At 38.4% G+C, this 26,768-nt stretch overlaps 2 long non-coding RNA genes across 3 annotated transcripts in view; one reads left to right on the top strand and one right to left on the bottom strand.

Annotated features, from left to right (window-relative positions):
* Nucleotides 1–3,319: 3,319 nt before the first annotated feature.
* LOC111931597 (uncharacterized) overlaps nt 3,320–26,768 on the bottom strand; it is a 44,270-nt gene continuing 20,821 nt past the window's right edge. The window contains exons 2-7 of one of the 2 annotated variants that reach the window (XR_015289835.1): nt 14,776–14,850; nt 12,517–12,699; nt 7,369–7,438; nt 6,116–6,219; nt 4,464–5,950; nt 3,320–4,358 (exon numbers count right to left, since the gene is read on the bottom strand). This is a non-coding gene — a long non-coding RNA (uncharacterized LOC111931597). Of the gene's footprint in view, nt 4,359–4,443; nt 5,951–6,115; nt 6,220–7,368; nt 7,439–12,516; nt 12,700–14,775; nt 14,851–26,768 lie in introns of those variants that run through there. The other variant, XR_002865673.2, reaches the window with a different exon arrangement.
* LOC147651940 (uncharacterized) lies at nt 12,849–18,179 on the top strand. The gene is made up of 2 exons (XR_015289836.1): nt 12,849–12,915; nt 15,409–18,179. It is a non-coding gene; the product is annotated as an uncharacterized LOC147651940 (long non-coding RNA).

Genomic DNA, 26,768 nt, shown 5'->3' with positions numbered 1-26,768 from the left:
TGAAAGTTGTAAAGAAAAAAGGAAATGTATGAAAGAAGAAAATGCCTGATTCTCTTACTGTGATGCAGGAATATGGCAGCATTATTAAAAAAATATGGCAATTCCAAGCATTACATAAGGACAGCAAAATCTGACTACCAATCAGTGGAGAAAACAGAAAATTAATGTCTTAATTCACCAGCACTCCTTGCATATGTCACTAGAACTGTACTTACCACTTCAGCAGGAGCTGCTGCTGGGCACACAGCAGATGCCAAGGCTGCTTCTTGTTCATGGAGGGTGAAAGTGTTGCTGGAAGAGCTGACAAAGTGCTTCCACAGAACAGTGCACAACAAGACCCAGTGAAAGTCCAGATCTAATGACTAAATCATCCTGAATCCACTAGAAATGTGTAGAAGGCTCTCAAGAGCAAACACGAGTTATTTTCTAAGCACAAGCTGAAGGCAAACTTTAAAAATTAAAAACAAACAATAATCACAAGAGCACTTAGAAATTAAGATCTTACTGTGGTTTTAGTGAATAAATCCTCTTAGGCTCCTTAATTCTGACTCAGTCACTTTCTGTGTTTTAGAAGATTGTACAGTCCTCTCTATGCAGCAGGAGAAGTCTCTGACACTGCACTTTTGTCAGTTTGTCTGTCCCTGTTCCTTCTCAGCAGTCTGCACTGTGCCACAGATGCTCCCATTGCTGGGCTCCCCTCCATGTGTGTCCCTTTGCTCTGGAGAGTCTCCCTTCCTTTCCAAGCACTCTCTCATCTCACAGACATTTCCTTTCAGGAGAAAAAAAACCATAAGAATAAAATAAAATATGTACTGAGCACCATGATATGGAAAAGAACTCTTCAATGTATGTTTTTCTGTATATTTTCCCACATTTCTTTTTATCTCAGAGGTTCTCTAAATTACCAAATAGTTTAATTGGTGATGATTTTAGTTAAAACAACAAAATTCCATCTATATCTATGTCTATCAGTAATCATTAAAAATAAAGTACAGATACTGAAGAACCCACTGGTTTTTTTTTGGTGTACCAGTACTTTATACCTTGCTAATGGCAGGCTTATGCAGAGATGTATGATGGGAAAGAAACTTAACCAAATAGCTAATTATTAGAACTCAAAATTTTCTTATATTGCCATGAAGACTTGTTTTGGCATGCTTATATCTTAATTAAGCTATCCATTAGGAAAAAAAAAAAATATTTATTGTCTTCCATAACCTGTCTGATCATAGTTTCTAGCACTGAAATTTGCTTTGGTCCACCACCAGTGGAACTGCTCCAGAATTACATAAAAACATTTTACTGGTAGAGAATACAGATTTCATACAGCAGCTGTGGCTGAGTGCAGACAATAAATGTTTAGGAGGAAATGCTTTTCTTAAAAAATGTTTAGTAAGATGTCCTCTGGAAAGAAATTCCCTTCATTCACCTTCTTATCACCTCTGCCCAGCCACTGCTGCTCCTCCAGGTTTTGTAAAGATCAAGACTCGAACAGGTAAGGGATTGAAACCAGCTCCACCACTGAGAGCAGGGCAGGCAGGCTTTGGTCATCAGGCTTTATTTGGCTTAGCAATTAACAATTAATTAATTAAAAATCCTAATGCACACATCAGAACCACCTGCAGAAACTCTGCCTCTCTGGAGATGGAGACTTGCTTGGAGTGTTGTGGCAGGGGAGAAGGCTCAGGAAGCAGGGAGAGTGAAGCCTGAAAGGAAATGGGCTTCAAGCTTGTTTCTGCTGCTGTGTAACAACAGCACACACTGCTATTACTGAGTAAGGCTGTTCAACATGGAAATGGCTGTTAGAGTGCAAGGTTAAAAACACTGTCTTTGAGGCAGCAGTGTTGTAACAGCACTGTTCTCAGGACAGGAAAGCCACTGCTAACAGGAGGAGGTACTATATTATTAGAGCAAGTGTTATAGTTGGAAAGAATAAGTCCATTTTCCCCATACCTTTTTACTTCTCAGGTGGAATAATGCCCTTAAATCATGTCCTTTCTCATTCTCTTCTTCTTCTCCCCTTATTTTCAGCTTTTAGGCTGTCATTTTAATGTACTTTTCCCTCCTCTACCTGGAAGAGGGCTCCTGGCCTTAAATCTCCAAAATATTCCTATAGTCATCTAACAATTAAATAAGGTACCAGATTTAGAATGCAAATACTATAACCCATTACTTTTAGAACATCTATAATACTTGGCTGATTACTTCCAGTTATCCCTTCCAATCACAACTGTTTTATGATTCTATGGTTATAATTTATAATCTTAAGAATTCACAAGTCAAGACATTCTGTCTGCTGAGAAAAGAGAGAATTCTAGCAGATCTGAAAAATTCATTGTCTTTGCCATCTCTTTTTAGGGCACTTGACACTACTTTTGAGGGAATTCCCCACAACTGGAAGGAGCAGATGTCTGGCAATCAGAGAAGTCAGTCATCTTGGTTTTATACTCAGTCCTTAAAGGTTTTCCAAATTTTCTCTCCTTTAAAAAACCAAAGCATGTCAGAGAAATACGTTTTTGTACGGGTGGTTGGCAGAAGGGATGGCTCAGCTGAATTAAGCTGAGAAGTCATGCACTGGGTTTAGTGAAAACAAACTGAGCCCTTAATTGATGCAAACTTATTTGGGGATCACTAAATATGTAATGACCAGAATCAGATTATTTTGGACCACGGCCACGTTGTTCCCTACTGCTGGTGCAGTCCTTTGAGCAGATTGCTGAATTGCTGCTGTTCACAGCAAACACTGAAAAACAACTTTCAGCTTTACTCTTCATATGCTCAGGAATCTCACAACCTCCAGCACAGGGCAAGCAATGAGAATTGGTTATTTACTGGAGGTTTTGGTGAGGGGAAAATGCAGTGCCTCTTCTATTATTTTTCTTTTCAGGATTAAACTTAAAGAGCAGATCTTTTCCACTGCTGTTTGTTTTTCTCTTAGAGGAGTCATTAAAACTGATTGCTCTGGCTGATTTACAAGAACGCAGGTTAAAACAATAAAGAACTAAAATGCTTACTGAGAGGATAATGCAATTTGCTTTTCTAGTTTTATCATTGCAGGTGGGCACAGCTCTAAGTTTGAGCATTCCTATGGAAAATATCCTCATAGCATCATGTTAATAGACAATAGAAAACAGTCAGAACAGTTTTCACAGAAAGGATAATTTCTGGAGGCAGAATATTTGCTAGTGAAATGAAATAAATTAACTTTTTAAATTAACACTGTGTGATTTATGCAGATATTACAGACAAACTAACCCCTTCACCTCCAGTTACAAATAGTTTGCTGATTATAGGAAGAATAAACTAGATTAACCCTGCATGCCATGAGGTAATTTTATTACTCAAAAGTCACAAAATACAAAGCAAAGGAAAGCATATGATCTGAGATGAGAATTTCTATCCCATTTCTCAACTTAATACAAATGTGCATAATGGCAATCCTTTTCAAACTGACAATGCTTTATTGTAAATCAAACCCACGCACATCTCTCCAACAAATACTCAAAAAAAATCCCTTATTACTGTAAAGCAAATGATCCAGCAATCAGCAAGTGCCTGATGGGAAGGTAGCAGAGAATACTTGACCTGCCTGACTAGAGCTGCATAGCCTGTGACAAAATTTGTTATTACAGTTGTATTTTCAACACTGGAATATGAAAGTCACCCTGCTGTGGATGCCTGGTGTAGTCTTTCCCCTTTCTTTAGGCTCTTACTGCTAAATCCTAGGAAGGAGTAAGAAAGACTCAGATGGATCAGCTGGTGCATCCACCCGCCCCAAATCACAACTAAAGCATTTCTGCCAGATGGTTCTGTAACCACTCTAAAAACCTCCAGCTTCCCCAGCCTCTATACAAAATCTATTCTAGTCCTCAATTATCTTTGTCACTGGAGCATTCTTTCTACAAAGCTCCTCCTAAATCTGCTTTTGTTCCAGTTCAAGCAAACTACTTTTTGCCTCACAGCTTGAAGAGAACAGTTTGTTCCTCTTCCTCCTTGCAGAAACTTTTAATATATTTAAAGCCTGCTGCATCTCTCAGATTTTTAGGCTAAAATCCAGTTCCTTCCATTTTTTCCTTGCAGGCCAGTATAATATCAGGCAAAGCTGGTAAGAGGACAAGACAGACTATGAGGCAGCATTTTCTACCACTGCCTAGAATTTCAGTCTGAGGAAGTTAAAGCAGAGTTACAGAAGAGTCAAAGCACTTTCCATACAGAAATTGAATTATGCTCACATCTGAAAGCTTCTTCTACTTTGGCACTTCCAGGAGTCTTATCAAATAAACAAAGCAGGTACCCTTCAGCAAAATGGCACAGAGTTCAGAAAGGCTACAGGCAGCTTCAACTACTTCTGAAACAAACTTTGAAAGAGCATAAGAAAAAGTTTTTTCTCATTTCTTCTAATCAACCCAAAGATTCATATTTACAAAGTAGCAAGTCTTTCTATTTGGAGAGTTTCTTCTTACAGATATGGAAAATATTGTCCAAGTCACCAGAGCTGCTGGGCTGACAATCTCAGCAATCACTGGGTCCAGCTGAGGTCTTTTCCTGCTCAGTGCACAGAAGAGTGTCACCACCTTCTCTGCCATCTGCTGAGATAAGCTCTGGGTTATCCAGCACACCTGGTGCTATTAAAGTCCTCCTTGTATTCCTGATTGCTTTAAAATTCATCCTGGGCATTCCCCATTGAGAGAGCAGCATAACAATACTGAGCATTTGCTAATAAACAGAATATTGTGGAAGATCAGTTTTCAAAATAGGAGAAACCTTCTTCATCCCATTTTAATATGAAAGCAGACTGCATTACCAGTTTTTCATTGTTTACTTTGTATGTGTTAGAAGTGTTACTGACAAGTTCAGTACTTCCCACAGTACCTATGCCTCAGAAAGGCGGGGCAGACAGAAGCAGAGCTGTACCTGTGACACTGAGGTTGTGCAGAGGCTCTTTGTTTAGCAGTATGGTGCATCCTGAAGAAAATGGGCTGCATGCTTGCTCACAGAGAGCTGTATGATATTTAATGCCCACTACAAATGAAGGATGCAATTCCTCACTAAGATAAATTAAATCAAAATAAAATCTGTGGTTGGATGTCCATGGCCAGGGCCCCTTATGTTTCTTTTCTAAGGGTCCTGAGGGCCATTACAATGATGTGTTCAAAACAGCATAGAGCAAAAAAGCACAGCTTCACAACATCTGATGGAGATTAGAAATGTTTGGTTGCATTCACAGATCAAACAAGTTAGAAAATCCACAGCTCTTCAGATAACTACTGAATTTGAAAAAAAAAAATCGAATGTAACCTATTTTCCCATGTTTTTCTCTCTATAAATGTAGGATAATTTCTCTAACTTTTCTATATATTTACTCTAGAAGGGAAAGTTAGAAGATATTTTTAATGGATGTAAGACAGTGAATATGTAGGAGAGCAGCTAAGCCTCATAAGAATCCTTCTGATAATTGGGCTTGCTTTAATTATATAGATGAGAAGTCAGCAAATAGCATTTAAAATGCAGTCTTTGAGGAAAGAAATGCAGTGCACAGTCCAAATACCAGAATTCTAGTATCAAAGGAAACATATTAATCCTTCCAGCCCCAATCTGCTTACTCTGATTTTTAAATTTCTGACTGAAAAAATATAGATTTGTGATAGTGAAATTAGTGAAGAATCAGAAAACCTAGTTTTAAATTCCAGGCCCCAGGTGATGTGCTGTATCTCTGCTGCAGCTATCCAGCTGGGGGTACACTGGATTTCTTCTCTAGATAGGGGAGGGGACTCTGAAGCAGAGAGGCTACAAAGCATTTCTCTAAGGTCACCCAGAGGCAGGGACAGAGCTGCCTGAGTTCCAGGGCTGTGTTCCTTTGCCTGTTGGTATCAGGAGCGCTGACACCGATGCAGTTTGCTGTTGCGCCAGGTAACACCGCGCCGGGATCAGTACAGGCACTTCAGGCAACCTGAGGAGAGCAAGCAGATTAATTTATGTCACCAGAATATGGCAACGTGTAAATAAAGCAGCTATAAAATAAACATGAAGCTAAACCTTTCATTCCACGCTGGCCTGAAGCGTGGTGCTTTATTACCAGTGCTTAATTCAGTGTTGGGAGGTTTGGAGTAATTACCTTTAAGGCAGAGGTGTCTGTCACAGCGAGTCCTTGCTCGACCCTTGATGGATGACACTGACAGGCAGTTGGCATTTCAGGACAGTCCATGCAGCACTTTCAGGCTGTACAAGAGGGGAAAAAAATAAAAAAAAAGAGAAAGTAATTACAATCACCAAAGACACAAAGCTCCTTCTGCCTTCATCCTTATTCTATGAGCATTCCCCCTTCACCTTCCACATTATTAACCATGTTTTTAACAATGGAATAAAAGCTAGCACAGAAGCCACTCATCTAAGGCAGATGAGAAATGTCAGGTCAAAATCACAGGTTGGAATGTGAAAATACAGAAAACTCATAGTCTTTAAATTTTTTTTTGTTTGATTTGTGAATAAAGTGTGGATACCTATGGGAAACATTCATTCTCCAAATGGCTTTGGCTAGCATAACTCTAAATAAATACACAAACATGCTGGTTTTCTCTTAAAAATTTGGTAGTTGCATTCACATTATAATTGCTAAGTGATATTTGTGTTCAGAACAGCACATTAATCATAAGAGACATGACCTTTAGAAAGATAACATTCTTGCTCTTTTAATTTTGTTTGGTTTTACCTTGGGAAAAGATACTGCATAAGTTAAGGTAGGTCACACAATACAAATGGAAGAAAGGAGACATTCATTTTAAAAATGCCACCTATAATTTTACCTGAGAAAAAGATAGTTATGTGGAATAGTTCCTATAAGGTTCAGCAGAGCACTGGAAATCTCTAGGCCAACTAGAACTTAATTCAGCTACTGCCATAAGAGACAATTAAAATGTACCTAGAAATATATTAGCAACAAAAGGGGGTCTAAGGAGAATCTTTACCCTCTACTGGATTCACAGGGAAACACAGAGGGGAAGGTACTTAATGTCTTCTTTGCCTCAGTGCTTAACAATAAAACCAGTTGTTGTACTCAGCTGCTTAAACTTGAAGACAGAGTTGAGGAGCAGAATGAAGCCCCCATAATCCAAGGGGAAATGGTCAGCAACCTGCTACAAGTGGTGGGATGAGAGAAAAAGGCCTCAGGTTGCACTAGAGGAAGGTTGGATGGGATATCAGGAAAAATCTCTTCACCAAATGGGTTACCAAGCATTGAAACAGGTTTCCCAGGGAATTGGGTGGGAGCTATTTAAAAGGTGTGTGTATGTGGGGCTTAGGAACATGATTTAATGGTGGTCATAATATCTGAGAGGAAAAAAAAAAAAGAATAAAAATTAAAACCAATACCTTTCAGAACAAGTTCTTTTTTCCATGTTGTTTGAAGCTTTTTATCTGGACAAAAGAGACACCACTGCAGCTGTAAAGACATCAAAGTCCTCAATGCTCCAATATATGTACAGAAAGTTTGTTCTGTTTTAATCCCTTCAAGACTCTATATCATAGATGTCATTTCAATGAAAGTAACAATTAAAAGGCCTGAAGAAAATATGCACTCTCTTACGCTTGTGCACGTGCATGAACATATCTATAATTCATAAAAACTTATGAGAAAAGGGATCAGAAAGGAAAAAAAATTAAGTTAATTCTTATCAACCATCCAAGCCTTTTGGTGTGAAGGGGCTTAGATCAGTACCCTGCATTTTCAAATCCCATCCCCCATAACATAATTATGTGATCTGTCAGAAACGAAATTGCATGTCATGAAATACTGCACAACTCCATAAATAATTAGCGTTTCCATTTTCCAAAGCAAATTGATAAAACTGGTATTTGGCTTAGTTTTTGCAGTCCAAGAAGCTCTGTTAGACTTGTGTTGTTAATTCAGTCTTCTAGAGCTGGACTGATAAAAGTACAGATTTTTCAAAATCTTTTGCCACTATGAAGGGCAGATTAGATTTAGATGTGTTAAAGGAGGTTCAGAGTCAACAAAAAAGCCTTTTAGGACACAACAAATAGTATGAGTATTTTTAAGTTTATTTTTTAAAGAATCTGTTCAAACTAGAAATTCCTCTGTTCAATTCACTGAGAGGAATCCAGTGGTTGTGTGGAATAAGCCATGAAACTTTCTGCCCATATATTTCAGCAGTCTGAATAGGCTGTCATTTGCACCAAAGGCATTCTGCATTTTTGTGATTCCAATATAACCTTCCAGAGAAACCCCAAAGGAGTACAAACCCCAGTCATCAATTGATTCTGAAAGCAGATCTTGTCCTTGCATTTGAAAGCTGTAATTCTATGACAGATACCCATCTGTGCATCTCAGTCCCACATCAACCACATCAACCCAGCTTGAGGTCAGATATTTCTGAAAAGCAGATACTCACTTCCTTAGGAATTAAAAATAGAAGCAAACCTAAGCAGATGAAGATACCTATTTAGGCAGCACTCAGCAAATACTACTTTAGAATATATGCAGAAATCACAGAATGATTTGGGTTAGAAGGGACCTTAAAATCATCTTGTTCCAACACCCCACCGTAGGCAGGGACACCCTTCCCTAGACCAGGAATCTTAAGTGATTCCTCTGATGATTAAGCCTTGAGATTCTGGCAAGGCTGCTGGTGCTGCTGTCAGCTGAGCAAGGCTGGCTGCTTGCTAGAAACATGACAGTTTAAAACAAGGCAATTGCCAATTTTGGCCCATCATTTGTTTCTGGAGAATGACATATAAATTAGGAATAGAACTGCTCAAAAATCAAAACCATCCAGCAGGGAGTATCATACTCATTCATACAGAAGAAATGAGTCTTGGCTTATTTCAGTCTTGTTTGCCAGGAAAGCAATTCAAAAATCATCCAGATTAAACCTTTATCAATTTCAGCTGTCTACATTTCTATTAGTACATTGAATTGTTTTGGGATACAGACTAATGAGAATGATATGACAGCTATAATTTGAGTTTGATTTTGTGCAGTTTGCAGGTGCTTCCACAGAACCCAAACACTGATTTGGACATTCAGAGAAATGGGAAAAAAAAAAAAAGGAAGAGAAAACTAGATAAAAAATTACAGACTTAAAAATGCATGTAAGGTAGTCACATTACTGGGTTTCCCTCTAATAGACTAATTTAGGTTTAGACTCCAGACCTTCTTTTTATTTATCTTTCACATGCTAGATGAAAATGGCAAAACCAGGAAGTTTCCTCTATGCTGGAAGTTGAATGGAGATTTTTATTATTGTTTTCATCAGTAATTGTGTATGGCATTCTGTCAGGAAACAAAAAAAGACACACACCACTGTGTTCCTATAGCTAAAAATATCAATATGCTATTCTTAACACACAGCATCAGACACAAACTTAAATATTTTGCATAGTGTGAAAATCTAACCTTACTTTTCTAATAGAATGTGCTAAAGCCAAGCAGATCTGATCTACCTGAATGCAGAAGAGACAAGTGAACAAACCAGAAACAGCAGGTATTAGTGCCTGTACCACGAGTTCTTCAGCAAGAGCTACTGTGGTGTTGACTGCAGTATTTACATGCCCGTGTAGGTTACACTGCTCTAAAATAGAAATGCTCACTCAAGTAGGAGAATTCATATCCTGAGAAAGGTGACACAGAAATGTCTGTCTGTGATTTATTGATTTGTAATGCCGAGTAAGGTCAGCTCAGCAGCAAACAGACATCCCATATTAACTATGCCTCTCTCTTGGGAATACACGAGGAAATTTCTAGTAACCAGATAGAAAGCATAATTTTGCAGGTTCACAGAAACTGTGGACGAATATGGTCACTAAAGAACCGTATTTGCGTGATTAAAAACATATTTTCATACATTTCTTCTCCCATAGAGATGACCTGAATATGTATGAATTTGGAGCAGAGCCCATATTGCCCTCATACTAACTGGCAGGCTTTATTAACCCAGAAGAGTTCACAGATATGTCCCACCACTACATCTCTCTGTCAGTCTTGGCAAATGGCTTTTCAAAAAAACACAGCAGGGGAAAAAAACACAATCCCAAACAAACAGGAGACACTGTGGCTATAGCTTCCTGTACCCCTACTGGCTGCACGGGGCAGATTCCCTTCCAATACCCGAACCTTGGCTGTCTTGTTAGTTGACCACCAGGAATGATATGCAGGGTATCTGAAGGTTAGTTTGGAAGCTGGGCAAGAAGCCAAGAAAAATGTGCAGCAGGCACACCAAAACCCTTCCATTTCACAGCTCTTCTACCTTTCCAGAGACTTGGTAAGAGTTAAAAGAGTAGGAGGAAGGTGGAGTGAGGTTCAAGAGCAGTTCAGATGTAGCAGCAATGATCTACGTGCACCATGACACATAACTCATAACTCATAACTCATAACTCATCCTCTGAGTGCTGTTACTGGTTTTCAAAAGGAGCATTGAAACAACCCTGCTTACAACCGCTGGAAAGGAGTATAAAACCCAGTGTGCCATGAGAACCAAAGCACCACCAAGGGGATCAGCAGATATAAATGAGTTTTTAATGGTAATAAGTGCTGGCTGACCTTTCCCATTAACAAACTCATGTCTACAGCAGACCCTGGAATATTCAAAGTGCACTAGCAATAGGTTAAGTGGACAAACTCATTAATTAATAGACCCATTTATAAATACAAATTTTTTCCAGAAAGGCAATTTTCAGCAATGTTCTTTCAGCTCAGATCTGAACAATACCACTGAAAAATCATTACACTTATGTGGAAAACCATCCCAAGCATGGGACTTGAGTAGAAGTGGACAGAATTACCACACATCTGAGACACTAGCCTGTGGTTCATTAAGTGGTTCCACCATTAATCTGGGACTCTGGAGACTGGGGTTTACTCTCCTGCTTTGGAGCACCTAACCAGTGAAGTCTGATGAGGTGACCTCACTCAGCTGTGCCTAAACTTCTAGCCTGCAAAATGGGGGTATTGTTGCTTACTTCTCAGAATGAAGAGAGATATATTAGGCAATTCATTCTGTATGCAGTAGGACAAATAGAGCTTCTGGGTGTATTCATTTCCCCCTTTCCCTCACTTGCTACAGGGTATTCATTTTTTCTTGTGTGTCTCCATGACACCTGTGCTGGACAGAACTGAGATGTGTAATACCTAATTCAAATAACAGCTGGCCAGCCAATGCCTCCTTCCTGCCTGGCACAGCAGCAGCTTCCAGCCATATGTACAACAATTCAATTCTGCCAGCTTGACCCTTAGTAAACAATGATTTATAGTTTTCCACTCTATCCAGCTTTCACTTTTTTAAAATCAAAATACATTGATTCACATTCATTACCCTTTGAAGCTAATATTCCCTCAAAATGTTGTCCTGTAAATCAGGAAAAGGATAAATGTGGTACCTCCTGGATCTGCAGAGTGGGAAGGATAGTTAGAAACCAGCAAGAGTTTTCCAGCAAGGGCTGGAAAATGAAAGACAAGGATGCACTAAGTATGAGGTGCTTGCTTTGAAATGGTAGATTATTATCCCTCTCAGGTATCAAGATATGTCCTAATCATTCTGGCCTGAGGTTCAGTGAAAGAAAAAGGTTTCTCAGTCAGGTAGAGTATTTCCCTTGTGGACTTAGTCTGAGGAGTCCCACTCACTTGTACGTTTCATAATTTTGGTTCTTCAGTGGCCATAACAGAGGACATATCTAAAATCTGCAAGGAACCTAAAGATCTCATGAATTTATACAACTTTGAAAGCCACAGGGCCTTTTCTCCTCTTCTAAGAAAATATAATTCCAGCCAATTTAATCGTGACGATGTGCAATTTGGCACCTCAGGTTGAAATTCTGGGAACTTCCTTTACACATCCAGACTGAGGGCATTTGGGTCATACCAAAAGGACTTCTTTTGGAAAGCCTTGTGGGCTTGGGAGATTGCCTGAAGAGCACTGGGAAAGAAAGCATTTGGATCCTGCATGAAGGCTTACAATGGGAATTAAGTTTAAGCATGTGCTCCTAGGCAAATGATTCCTAGTATTGCCATTCTCCATCTTTTTCCAACCACTGCAAGAAAAAAAATTCTGAAGCTTTTTTTAAAAATTACATCACATAAAATACATGCATTATTACTTAACTTGTTTAAATACAACTGTCAGCTCTTGTGTTCTTACTCTTTCTTAGATCCTGAAAGACACAAAAGTCTCTAATACAGTGAAATAAAGGTCAGCATTTTCTTATATCACTTTGTCTTTGCACTGCTCTCTCATCCAAAATATCCCTAAAGGATGTTCTTTACTAATGTGCTACCCAGTCAATAATAAGACTGTGTATATGTAACATGATCATCTTCTGACCATTGCTTAGCTACTACTAGTAAGCAAAAGTGAATAGAGAAATTCACTGTTTTCAACGCAAAGCCAGGTTTTCAGATAGCCCTAAGCTACAATTTAAGTGAGAGAGTGGTGCAAGAGCAGAGATCATGCAGAAACTAGAAATACCACAACTGGCAGAACAGAACATTTGTTTGCTGGAAATACTCACCTTCTTCACAGAATCACAGAAGGCCTGAGGTTGGCAGGGAACTGGAAATCATCCAGGCCAACCTCCCTCACTTAAAGCAAAGTCTTCTACTGCGGGTTGCTCTGGACTGAGTCCACTCGGGTTCTGAGGAGGGAGACTCTACAACCTCCCTTGGAAACCTGTTCCAGTGTCTGACCATGCCTCCTGCAGAAGGTTTTTTAAGGTATAATTCTTCTGTGGTTAGCTATCTGCATTGTGAGTTCAGAACTGGGTCAGTGTGAGTCTTGTCTCTTTATGTCACAAAAAGACTTTTGAGCCAGTTAAGACACAGGCAACATGAGCAATGTAATGACAGAACCACATCTTGGGATCAGCATTAGAGCAACAGCTCTGTGAGACATCCTTTGCTGAATGATTTTGGTGGGTTGACACAGGAACTGCAGGAGGAAGGCTGATTTGTTTTGTGGTGTGTTTCTGGCAGTTTTTATTTAGAGGGATAAGAAGAAGTTGCTGGCAGAAGCGAATTAGGTTTGACTAATGCCTACATTTGTCTAGCACATTACAAAAGCCACAAGACCTTCAAACCATATTAGAACTGTGCTCGGGCAGCTCTGTGGAGAGTTGTGCAATAACAGAAATAGCATGACTTAAACACACTAGAAAAGGGTTACATCATTTCATAAAGATGTTTCACTTAGTGTTGTTCATTTTATATTTGAAATCAATTGTACTTCATGCTTAAAAATACCTCACGACTCAACTGCTCTTTTAAAAAAGTGAATTTTTTGAGGGAAAAGAAAGACAAATAATTGACTTTAATAAAAAGCAACCTTGAATCTGAACTGGAAAACAACTCCCTATGAAAAAATAATTGTGTTGATCCTATCAAACAATTACACAGGTGCTTCACCTTATTCGTAGCAAGCCCCTAGATAATGACCTCTTTCCTCATTATACAGAAGCATTTCCAAGCAGCCTCAGCACCCACAGATTGGCATAACCCACCATCCCAGTGGATGTGGATGTGCCTGCACATCCATAAGAATGGACTGAGTGCTTCTCTCATCCTTGCATGACATGGAGTCACCATTGAAGTAACCTCACTGCATATGTCTCATGTATTTTCTCCCAAAACACCATGACAAAAAATATAAAATAACCGAGTACCAAGACAGACTCCCTATAGATCTCAGAAACCTGTGTTTTTTCAGCTATTGTCCATCTTTGAAACATTAAATTCTGAAACATCTCTTTATGTTCTTTGAAAACACATAGTACCAGAAATGTTACAAAAATTTAAGTAATTAATCATCATCCTGTTGTCATTAAAAATTTTATATAGAAATCTTCATTATTTTTCTTTGCTTAACACATCTCTCATTTCTTCTACTCTTCACTGAGACAGTGAGAATATTTTAAGCCATATCACCTCACCCTATTCTCCTTTGTCTGCTTCTCCTTTCTTTTGCAAGAAATGTGTGTTTGAATAAATATTTTAATTTCTATACATGATCTCATAACTGTGATCTTTTCCATAGTAGTTTACTGGTCCTAAACTTCTTCCATTTCAGTGTTCACAGGCTTCTGATACAGCAATAACCTGGGAAAAATGCAATTTTCTAGACAGAGCCATAGTGGAGCCAAGTCAACATAAATGATTAATTCCTATTCCATAATGCATTTAACTGCAGTACTACTCAAAATCCTTCTGACCAGTTGTGCTGCTTTGTTTCACATTTCAGCCCCCCCTCCCTTATCTAATAACTCCCTATCCGCACAACTGGTTTACAGATTTCTTGAGTCACTGTTGATTATTTGGATTATTCTTCCTAAAACTGTTTTCTTTCATTTTTCTGAGTTGAAAATCACTTTCTTGCATTCTAACCTTCCTATCACCTTTCTAACATCTTTATCTTCTGAAAATGAACAGGAGCCTTTCTGCAGACTCTTCAAGCACTGAAGCTGATTTAATTCTGTTTCCAATGCAACCATGCATGATCAATATCACCAGACAATTGTATGATCAGAAATTATATCTAGTGTTGACCTGTCATGTGGATAATTGCTCTCCAGACCAACAGTTTTTGATCTCACACTGCTATCAGTAAACTTTTTTGAATATGCATCCCATATATTTATATTTGCAAATAATGTACATGTGCTACTTTTCTAAGATATTCTTTACATTATAAAAACATACATAAAAAAAGGAAATGGAAAGTGAATGGGATAATGGTGAAAAAAACACAATTTAAAAAAAATATATATTTTTAAGGATACATATAATGTTTTCTTCCAGACCCCAATAGCTCAAGCGCTCAAGTCCTTGTCAAGGATACATTTCCATGTACATCTCTGAAGAAGTGAGAAAACAATGCTCATTATTGCCCCTGTTTAAGCAATACTGAGAGTTTGCGACAAACAAAGACCATAGCTCAATCTAGCCTCATTTACCTAGCAATACTTCAGGATTGTTATTTCTGCTTTTATCCTAACAGTATTTGTCTTCTACAGCTGAAAAGAGGTCTTTGTAGTTCTTCATTTGAATGAATTAAATTAATTGGAATACCAAAATTGACATTTTTCTTGTTTTTTTCAGCACATCATAACCTTGATTAATTATAAATGAAGTAAAGATGATTTAGATGAAGATGAGTAATAATTTTTAATAGAAGAAATGAGGCAGTGTGTTCAGGAAGTTTCTATTTTAATTATGTTTCCCTTAAATAAATCCACAATAATTCAAACTACAACATATGAGACGCTTTGGTAGATTTCATTTTTTATATCAGCTCCCATTTTGGAGAAGCTCCTTTTTACAAATATTTGTTCTGAGGCTTTTTTGGTTGGGTCGTTTTGCTGATTTTGGCTTGTTTGTTTGTTTGTTTTATTTATTTATTAAATCTGATGTAGGTCAGGACTTAAAGAAGTTAAAGAAGGATAGGAACAAAATAACCTCTCTGAAGTAAACATGATCAGCACTGTATCTAAAAATGTAAGTAAATGGAGTGGAAATAATTCCAGACTTTCTATCAGCTTAAGCATTAATATTTTTACATTATAGACTGCATTGTATTTTCAGTCAATGTTCATTTTGAATAAAATGTTGTTCACAGATCACCACTAATATCACACCTGAACTTAAGAGCTAAGTCAGTTATAGCTTTTACTTCATCTCTAGCACTCCATAGCATTTTGTAAGAAATGCTCTTTATAATTACAGACATAACTGGCATCCAAAAAGAGGACAGCTTCCCTGTTTAGTGCATTTACTGAATACCACTATACACTGATATCCCATTTTGGTTTAACAATTGATTTTTGACTGTTACAATTAATGTACAGCTCAATTCGTCTAGATCTAATTTCTCAGGGTGGGGAGCAAACCACCAAAACCATCACCACTAAACAAAAAAGTTATGCTTTTACTTGAATAAAAGACAAACACAGTCCAAACTGTAAAGTAAAGAAAACCAGTAGTGTTTTCATTAAACCAGTATTAAAAGTACTTCTTGTTGCATTTCATCATAAAGATGAAATCAAACATCCATAAATCTTCCTTGTTTTTCAGTGCTAAAAGGAAAGGAAGCACAAAATATGTTTTGTTCATCTGCTCTTCATGAGACTTTTCTTCTTTTGATAGATCAAAATCCTTAGCTGGACTGTTTGTCTTTCTGTTTTGCTGCCACTGCAAACGTCCTTCTGTGCTCCTGACAGCCTGCGTTTCATTGCTCTGGGTTAGACAAATGCTACTCTTGAAGCTGTCTCATAAAGCTGTAGAATTTTTTGTGTGTCTTCCTGTATACACCTTTTATTGCCTGTTGTGCCTCTCACACTGGAGGAACTCACTCCTGGGGGCTCACCCAGGATATAAATCCAGAGAAGACCACGAAATTACATTGGGACTATTGTCTGTTCACGTGGGTCTACTTCCAGGACAGGAGCCTTTTTCTAAAGAATGGAAAAGTGATTTAGATCAAGGCTTGACTGATATAAATCAGCATGGGTAACAATGGCCCCTTGAAAAGCTAAAGTGTTGGCAAACTCACTGACCTTCTACCCTTTGTTGAGACACTTAATCTCCCATATCAGGATGGAAGCATGCAGCTACAATTCAATTCCTTTTCAGCTTGGACAAGCTTTGAATCTATTTTTAAGTGGGTGAAGTGAATGTCCCCAAGTGGTCCTGCTAGCAGTGGGAACAAACTTTGAGCTTGCTCCAGTTTGAACATCAGTGGAAGTAGGGTACAGGCATAGATCTCAACATTTTTGTAGGTGCTACTGCCCAAGACAGTACAAGTCTGTTGACCTGGCAAATTCCCTGCTGAATTTGCAGGACCTGTGGTGTTCAAGCTGACCTAACCCAGTGTTTACTGAGAGACTACAAATACAGGGCACCATTTTTAGTGTGTGCAAGGTAAAACATTAGCATAATGTAATTCAGGAGATTCACACATAAAACAGGCTGGGTGTATGAAACAAGGTTACTGCTTTCCAGGAAAATCAATGGGAAATTTGCTACTGACTTCAGCAGAAGCAGGATTTCATCCAGAGCACGTAATTCCATGTCTATCAGTGTGTACACCCATGGCAGCTTTTGACTGAGAAAGTTTGGAGCTGTGGCAGCATGCCAGGTGGGACTGCTCTGCTGCCTGAAATGACATGAGCTGGCTACTTCACTAAACACATGCAAAATTCCCTGTTTTTTTTTTTAACACACACCAGTTATGTGTCCTGCAAGTAATTTGTTTACTGTTATCTGGGGGTAGGCTTGCCACATCTTTAAAGAACTTCCCCAGTGTAGAATAAAAGGTGTTGAAAAGAGAGCTAATAATTCCTAGCCCATTTCTCAGATACAACTGCTAACAAGAGGTCACTGTGAATACACCTCATGCTCTGTAAAAATGAACACAAGCACCAAACTGATGACAGAGAAACAGCACTGGAAAATCTACAAACTAAACTGTCTAAATTAATTTATCAATCCCAACTGTGGTATAAATATTCTGAGCATGAATCTGTCACCACAATTTCTAGATGATTCATTTCTTTTTGGTGGGCTGAGCCACAATTCTGGAATTGAACATCCCTGAACTTTAGGATATTAAAAATTCACATCAATGTTTTTATAACATAGGACACTAATTTTTCCTGATTTGCAAATTTATGCTTTGGGGCATTAGATGTATTCTGACTACCACTCAATGTCTACTTTTCTTTCTTTCTTCCTATAAAGGAATATTTAGATTGCCTCAAGGCAGCCTTTGGACTGTGGCATGATGCTTTATTACCTGTTAAAAGGAATGCTTCTAGTTACAGAGAACAGTGGAAGAAAAGGTTTTCCATCAGGGACAAAGATGAGCTTCTTCCAGTAAAAAGTATTTGTTCGTAAGGCTTGCAGGGTAAAATACTTCATTTTTCACAACTCACCAATTATTTGTATGACAATAAGTAGGGGTGGGCAGAAGCTAATTCTAAATGTAAATGAAAACTGCATATTAAAAAGCAGTTGAAATATTTATTGAAATAAGCCCACACTCTGAAAGTGGACTTTGATTGTGGACTAATTCTCTCGCCCTTTTTTCAGTTAAATGCAATTTTCAGAAGGAAAACTCTCTGCCTGCATAAGCTATAAAAAACTTGGAATGCTTTTATTACTGTGCCCAGGAAACCAAAGAAATAAATACATATTTTACTCAAAAAGTAGATAGCAATTCAGAAATTTTAACCTTGCCTGAGAGGTGAGTGGGAATCATTAGTTTCTCTGAAACATTTTTTAAAGTGTACACTTTCCCACTAAAAACGAGCAATGCTTTTTTTTGAAAATAAAAATACCATCAAAGGAAAAGAGCTGCAAATGAAGAGGTAAAAAGTGTGTTTGTGGAGGCTCTGATAATAAAAAAAGTCTGGCAGTTTAAATCTAGATAAGGACATGGCTTTCAGTGAACTTATGCTCTGTACACTTTCTATTCTTCATTATTCTTTTTACTTTTAATTCATTTGACTGTAGGAAGTTTTTTACCTCTAGTTTTCCTGGCAGATAAGAGCCGTTGTTTTAAAAGCTGTTCCAGCTAGTAAAAGCTTTCCCTGTAATTAATTAACTAACATCTCTGCTTTTATTAAATAAATAAGCTCCTAGGTGCAGCTTACAGGAGAGTGTACAGCTAAAGTTGTAATCATCAGCTACAGAAGTTTAAATGGCTGATCACTTCTGCTGCTTAGAAACATTGGTTGACCTCCTTCCAGAATGCTGAATTCCAGCTACCCTGCTTGGTATTGAAACTCCAGACATCACCAGGCAGAAGGAGCTGTGAAGAGCTGAAAACCTCAGGCTTCCTTGGAGAGGAAGATCCCAGCCTGTCCACGCCAGGACACAGGATGCAGTGAAACCTGCTGGAACTGTGCCTCATTTGTAAGGCTCACATAACTCTGACACCAAAGAGTGTCCACCATTCTCCAGAATACTAACAATGCCCTTTGCACCTGACATGAACCATTGTTTCTTCTTCCCCTAAATGTCGTGGTTTGCCCATGAGAGATTTAGAGCTAAAGTAAAATTACAAATTAATCAGTCTTCAAATTGAGCTTGACTTTCCCAGGTTAGATTCCCTATACATCTGAAGAGAACTGTGGTTGGAATGATAAGATAAACCATATTACCAAAATCCTTAACCTCACTAGGTCTGTTAATTCAAAGTAACAAATGCTTCCTCTTGCCCTCCCAATTTACATGTGAATTTTGTAAACACCTCCAGATTTTTTAAAAGTTCTACTTGCCACAGTGAGTATTAAAAGCCAAATTCTAAAGAAAAAAAGCATACAAAAGGAAATTATTATTGAAGCATTAAGAGATAGTGGTTCATTAAATTTGCTGAGTACCTCATCAGCTCCCCAAAAGGCAAAGTCCAGTGCTCTCAGGAGATATGTAGGCACTTAAGCACATCAGAATTACATCTTCCATCTAATGAACATTTACCTCCTTCTAAATGTCACTCTTGGAGGGAGTAACCAGAAAAAATGTACCGAAGGTAACATCCCTTGTGGACATGAGGCAATAAAAGCATCACTAGGTCCAGGTGGAAAAATCATTATTCAGAACATCATAGAAGCTCTTCACATATTTCTCCATCTGTGAAACTGTTGCCAAATGTCCCCCAAAGTCAGCAACTGTTCAGTGTGCAATGATGAATTTTTATTTTTTTTTTACATTATTTTAAAAAATCCATCACTTGAAGGAAAACAGGGAAAAGAAAAAGACTGGGAAGACCCCAGTTCTGGTTTTTTTAATAGTTTGAGAGAATATTTATTTTTTTGCTTCCATTTCTTTATATTTCAAAGAGTTAATTATCTCAAATGGGTGATTTTGGAATGATAATAAACATTAAGTTTGGTATTTATTGAAAATGTGGAGCACCACCTGAATGCTCAGCAGCACCCCTGGCACTAAGCACAGATGAGCTATACACTATATTCAATGGCCCTGGGAAGCTGTTGGAAACAGGTCAGAAATAGAAACTTTCCAAGGCAGTTACAGTTCAAGTCACTTTTACCAAGTGCTCAGATGGAATTCTCTGAATTGGAAAGTTCTGTACATCTCAGAATGAGATATGAAACTAGATTTTTGTGTCTTCTTCAAACCTAGTGGGATCCCAATGGGAGTCTTGTCAGAAAAGCTGATTAGGATAAATGCTCATAAATCATGAGTAACCTGGTTGAATTAGCTCTTCCCTGCAGGCTTGTAAAAAGACAGAATTTTATCTGCTTCTCAGAGAGCAAACCTAGGAGGCATATGATATCAGCTTTATAAATCTGTGCTGACGCATGAGACAGAATAATGACAGTAGGATAATTATCACAGGAAAATTAGAAATGCAAACTTCCCTCCCTCCTTGCTGTAAGAGAAATAGTTGACTTTCTCTGTTATGTTTGTCAAAGATTTTAAATTCTGCACCTGATTAAGTACCATTGGGCAAGAGCTCATGCTGTGTCTTTACTATAAAGACATAACTATGTCTTTAAGGGGAAAAAGATGGTTGTGAAGTAGTTGCCATTTGAATATAGTTATATATTTAATTAATTCATCTTACTTGCAAGTTGAAGATAAAAATGGGAAAAGGTGAGGAGGTATTTAGGATGAGATGCATCCCCAGGTGCTAAAAGTGCTGGCTGGTGTCATTACAATGGCACTTTCAATTACCTCTGAAAGGTCATGGTGATCAAAGGAAGCTCCCTAGGACAGGAAGAAATCAAATGTCATTCCTGTCTTGAAGAAGGTCAAGGAGAAGGATCTGGGGAACTGTAGGATGGTCAACCACAACTCAACCCCTGATGGAGTGAGTGAATAATCCTGGGAACTACTTCTAGACATATAAAACCAAGAAAGTGATTTGGAGTAGTCAGCATGGATTTCTGAAAGGGAATGAATAAGAAAAGCAAGGTATCTGGTATCTTCTGCAAGGAATCTGGCATCCTTCCGAAAGGCTGCTTTAGGAACAAAGGGAGAAAAAAGGGAATACATTACATTAACTGAAAAAAAACCAAAAAACCTAACCTAACATTAGTGTTAGTAGCCAAGTCAAACCTACTGGAAAATAGAATTAAAGCACACAAAGTAAGTGCCATCAGAGTAATCACAAAGGTGATTCATCAATGACAAAATTATCCAGAGTGCAGGAGCCCTCTTGCCTTAAGGGAAACCATACTTAACACACTTTAATTAATTTTTTGTTTGAACAGTATCTCACCCAGAGACAACCACGAATGACTATTAACATTAAACCACCATGGTCATGATACTGATGCAGCTATCCCAGTGCCACAACATGGATGGGAGATAGATTCCCTCAGTAGCTGCCTTTCTCGATGGCATGAAAGGAGCAGAGCCCTGGTAGCAATGGCATGGTCTGTTACTCTGCTCTTCACCCCAAAGAATGCTCACTGACTCCTTCATAGCCTCAGAACAAGTAAGGACAGGATGAAATTAACAGAAAAGAGTGTAGCACGGAAGCTGCTCCCACTATGGAACATATATTTTTTTGGCTGTTGCTCTAAAAGCACTTTGAGGAGAAGGAAGGCTTATAGACTGATCTTTGCTTCATCAGGCAGAGAACGTGGTTTGCACGCGTATCATTCTAGCAAGAAAAGTCGTAAAGATTAAATTGTAGCACTTGAATATTTGTCAGTAAAATATTATTCCCAGCAATGCAGGAGCAATTAAAACAGAGTTGCATGGATGAATTTGATAAATCCTTCTAAGTCCATTCTTAGTGGCATGAAGCCAGTACTTACCTCCTGAGACTAATTACTAATTTTCAAAGTGAAAAGCATTTTTTATTTGTAGAAAGTGACCAAATCGCCTGCTGGAAAGCCAAGAACCACTTGTGAGAAATTGAGTAATGTAATTTGAAAGCACTAGGGGCTGAGCAGAGCTATGAGGGCTCTACCTACCCCTTCCAAAGTCAGTAGCAAAATTCATGCCTGCTTCAGTGGTCAGAGGCACTGGTTCTCAAACCACAGAATATAGTGAAGTGTATGCCATGCATGAACTTCTAACAAATTTTTCCATTAGGGTTTTTTTAGCCTTCCATTTGTCCTCATTTACAGCTCACAGGACCACCATAGTAAATCCAAGATGTTAAAAAGGCAGTGAAAAAATGATACTTTGCAAATTCTGAAGCAACAGAAATAAAATGGGTTCTATTCTAAAAAAATGTTACCAGTATATCTTCTGAATAGATGTGGTCAAGAATGGAGGTACTACAGTAAGACAGAAAGTGACTCCAAAAATGTAATAGCTTATGAGAAGCCAAAAATACAACAAAAGTATGTAATTTAATCTTAATTACAGCAGTTGTTTAAAATGTATTTTCTACCCATTTGATCAAAAGCATCCATAGAAAAGAAATGAATTATGATATAACCCAAAATAGCCAATTATAACATCTAAGCTGCAGCCATTTGGTTCAATATCACAGCTTTTTGAAAGCTCTCCCCAGACTAGATCTAGATTACATTTGAAATGTAAAGTTTTTTGATTAAAGCGGGTGATTGTTAACCTCCCACTGCTATACCGCTGTCAGCCAGTGTTCATCTTATTTAGGATGCCAAAAGAAAGGGAGCTGCTGATGCCTCTCAAAATCTGCAGAAAATGGCACCTTTTAAAAATATATAATTAGATAGGGGAGAGAAAGTAGAAGAGACTGGAGGTACATTTATAAGTGACAAGAGAAATAAAATATAAAAGTAATTTGATATCAGAAATGGCAAGGACAAAGTCGTAGGCTTTCTTCGAGGTTAACTCCCTCAAGTCTGGTAAAACAGGCACAACATATTATCCGGCTTACACAGAAACCCATGCCCAAACCAAACCCTGCTCAAGGGCTGAGACAAGACCACTTTTACATCTGCACCACAAACTTTATTCTTTGCAACTATTTTCTGCTGGAATGCTGGAGGCTAAAAGCAAGAGGCGAGTTAGAGGCACGCACTGCTTCAGCTTCCCCCTCCACCCGCACACTGCCATCAATAACAAGGCTATCACTGCTGACATGCTGCAGAAACCACAGCCCCTCCCTGCTGGGGGACAGCTCCTGAACCTCCCCACTGCTCAGGGAGTGTTTGCCACCTTCACCCCCTCACTGCCAGACACTCTGGGTTTGTTCACTGTGCAAAGCCACAGTGCAGCTCAAGAACACCACACATTCAATTCATGTGATTAAACAATGAGTGCAACCCACAACACTGCTTAGGAAGCTACAAGGAGCATTCTCTAAACAGACAGATGCACAGCTGGAAGGGTTCATGAAACATTTTTTTATGTAGAACATAACAAAAGCATGCAGTGAACAACCACAGACACCTGAGTTAAGTAACTCCTTCACACCCAAACTGATGCTTAGCTACATTGCTAATTAAAAGCTAGAGAAGAAAGAGTTAAAACAGCTCTTTGCATCCTAGAAAGCAAACAGCCTTCAGCTGGTTCACTGCCTTTTTTTTTTTTAAACAGCTAATTCCCAGAGACTTCCTAGTTAGAGATTGCTTACATAATTGAGTTCAAAATACCTATTTCCAAGCATATGTGTAATAAAGCACGTTTTGGGAAAAGGAGGTCTTTGCAAAGAGGAATTACCAGAGTACAGCAGCTGACAGAATCCAGTAGTTTGCCCCCTAAGGAGAGGAGATTCAAAGCTCTTGTACTTTAAAGCAATGATACTCAGTTGTATTTTAGGATAAACAAAGATATTGAAGTTGGTTATTCATACTAGGAAGTCAAATTAGAAGATTAAGGTAATTGGTTACTCTTGACAAATGATATAGTCCAGAACACTTCAGATTTTCTGGCATGATGCCAGATAGTATTTATTTGTGTAAGGTTTTGAGAAATGGGAATTTTGGTGGATATAATAGAGTGTTATGCTTTGTCCTGCTTATCTGGTTGAATTTAATTAATTAGCCTTGCACATCAGTGATATGCTTTGTATTTATTCCCCTTGCAAACAGAACTCACTTATATGCAGACAATGTAAAATGTGCAGAGCTCAACAACTTGGCTTATTCTTTACCTTTTGGCTTTAATCATCTAGTGCTCTTTTCCAGACAAGATTGTCCTATTTAGAAACAAAGTGGCATGAAAGGGGTCAAAAAATTGCCTTCATGTGGTTAACATGTATTCTCCTTAGCCAAGGAAATTCTTTCTGCAAATACTTATTTATGAAGCTATTCCCTTATTTCTAATCTGCTCTGCTCTTCTCACACATGAGAGGTCATAGAACAGCAGAAAAGGCCTTGGCTCTGTGTAATCCCTACTCAGCCATAACAAAAATGTCTTTCTATTATTACCCTGTGCTCAGCACAAATCCAAAACACAGCCCCATACAAGCCACCACAAAGAAAATCAACTCTACCCCAGCCAAATCCAGCACACCTGAATACAGGCTCTTAGCTATTTCAAACAAACATTTAAAGATAGTCATGTGAAAAATAAGCAAGAAAATAGGATCATTAAGGACTAAATGGATAAACGTCATTATTTGAAGTATAATTAATGTCAAGTAATTAATTCAAATATTAATTAATGTGAAGTATTTTTGGTCACCCAGTGGATACCACCTACTTTAGCATTCACATTCTGAAAATATCAGGTGCACAGCTGCTGTTTGGGTGGACAGATACTTGTACCTTACTTCAGGGCAAGTCTCAGTGTCCATGATGTACATTGGCTACACTACACTTGCTCTAAGAAATCCTGCCCTTTGCACTAGGGGCCATATGTTTTACTGATATTTAAACATTGCCTATCATATGATTGTGTGTTATTTCACAGTGGCCTAATGTGTTCATTAGGCCAGCATGCTTAATCTCAAAGATTTTCATGCTATGCTGTCATATTTCTGGTTGAAGGTGTTAGCTATCCATTTATTATATATTTTGGGAACACAGGAAGTTTACTGTTGCTGTTTCATAGTCTGATAATTTTTTTTCTTAAAGCAGTTAGGAAATCATAAGTTCATTCCTTTCAGTCACTCTTCTGCAGGCATGGAACAACTCCAGTGGCACTGAATTCAAATTTCAGAGATCAGAGGTCAGAGATGGAAGTGTACCTCAGAGATTAAGAAGTGCTGAGGTTAGCAGAGCAAATTTATCATGAAAAGCACTTTAGCCATGTGATGCCAGGCAAACTTTGAGTTAGCCACATGGCTGCTGGAGCAGTGCAGCTGGCTTTATTAACATCAATCATTAAAAAATCAACATTAGCACCTTCCCCTTCCCCTTCCCCTTCCCCTTCCCCTTCCCCTTCCCCTTCCCCTTCCCTTCCCTTTCTCCCAGCTTTCAGGGCAGCCTTTGCATCAGTCAGAAAAGCAGGGTTTTCTCAGTGATGAAACTCTAGCAGTAAATTATATCAATTTGCAGTACTGCAGCAGATCTAGAGCAAAGCTAGAGAAGACCCTTCCATTCTGACTTATACCCACAGGATGCCATGTTAGTCAAAAATACCATGTAGATACTGCACAATAGAGGGGTATTGGGAAGCCCTACAGAAGTGATAGGAGCAGATGTGCATAATTCCCTCAAGCAACACCTACATCCCAAGCCTGCTCACTCACAGACCACAGCAGAAAATGTGGTACTAGTCCCTGAAGACATTATTCACCAAGCTGAGTTTGCCCTGCTCATTGGTGGTGATTCCTGTTACAAATTACTTGTCATGGTCTCTAAATGGTGTTGCTGTCATAGTGGCAAGATATTGTGAAAGTTATCATCAGCTCCAGTTATACACTAGAACTATGCTCGCATATAATTTGCTTTTTGTCCTTTGTGTTTGAAAAATGACTGCTGACCTTAATCTGTTGCATATGCTTCATCAAAACAAGCTTAATACATCAATTAGTCCTGTGAAAACTACCAGTGTTTATATAAAAATTGGCTGCTTACAGAAATTACAGAGATTTCCCTCTCTGAAAACCAGTACCAGCCTCTAGAGGAAGTCCTTTAACCACAGCTGAACATATTCCTGAACATACAAAGCCTCCCAAACATGACTTTATTTCTTTAGCATAAAGCAGAATCTCCTCATGCCCTGCACAGCTGCCTCTCAGTAGTTCATGGAATGTGACCCTGCAGCTGCCCCAAAGTTCTACGTAATTTTCCATGCAAAAGGTAATAAATTTTTTTTCCCAAAAAACCCTACTCAATACACAGGGAAAATAACTCATCCTGTGTGTCAAGAGACAGTTTTCTCTGAGAGGAAATGCATAAACAACTGACAAAAGAAAGACACCAATTTTGGCCAGAAACCTAATGGCTAAGCTCAGTCCATACATTGTCCTGCTGATCACTGTAGCAAACAATTTAAGGACCTTGATGCACTTACACAAGCCACCCAGCAATTTGGCAATTCTGTAAGGAAATACTTGCAAAGATGGAAAAATGTGAAAATACAGTGTGTTGGGGCTGTGGAACACATACACATACAAATACTGTGTGTCTGTAAACTTTGGCAAGCCTAGAATTTTCCTGGATTAACACTGCTTTTATCCTAGAGAAAAAAAAATGTCAACATTGAAGATGAGCCCGAAGTATCTCAAATTTTAAGCAGCAGCTTCTGATTATGGAAAATTAAAAGCAGAAGTATATTACATCTGACAAAGTACCTCTGTACTTAGGCTGAGGGACATCATTCATGTTAATGGATTTTAACTGTCCTTTTTGCTTCATCAGTATGTTTAAAAAGGCAGGATTTTCCATTGAGATCCTTTGTAGGTAACTTCCTCTCC

The sequence above is a fragment of the Cyanistes caeruleus genome, chromosome 8, assembly GCF_971803275.1.
Source record: "Cyanistes caeruleus chromosome 8, bCyaCae1.hap1.1, whole genome shotgun sequence".
Lineage (NCBI taxonomy): Eukaryota > Metazoa > Chordata > Aves > Passeriformes > Paridae > Cyanistes > Cyanistes caeruleus.
This window is presented reverse-complemented; position numbering and strand designations above follow the sequence as displayed.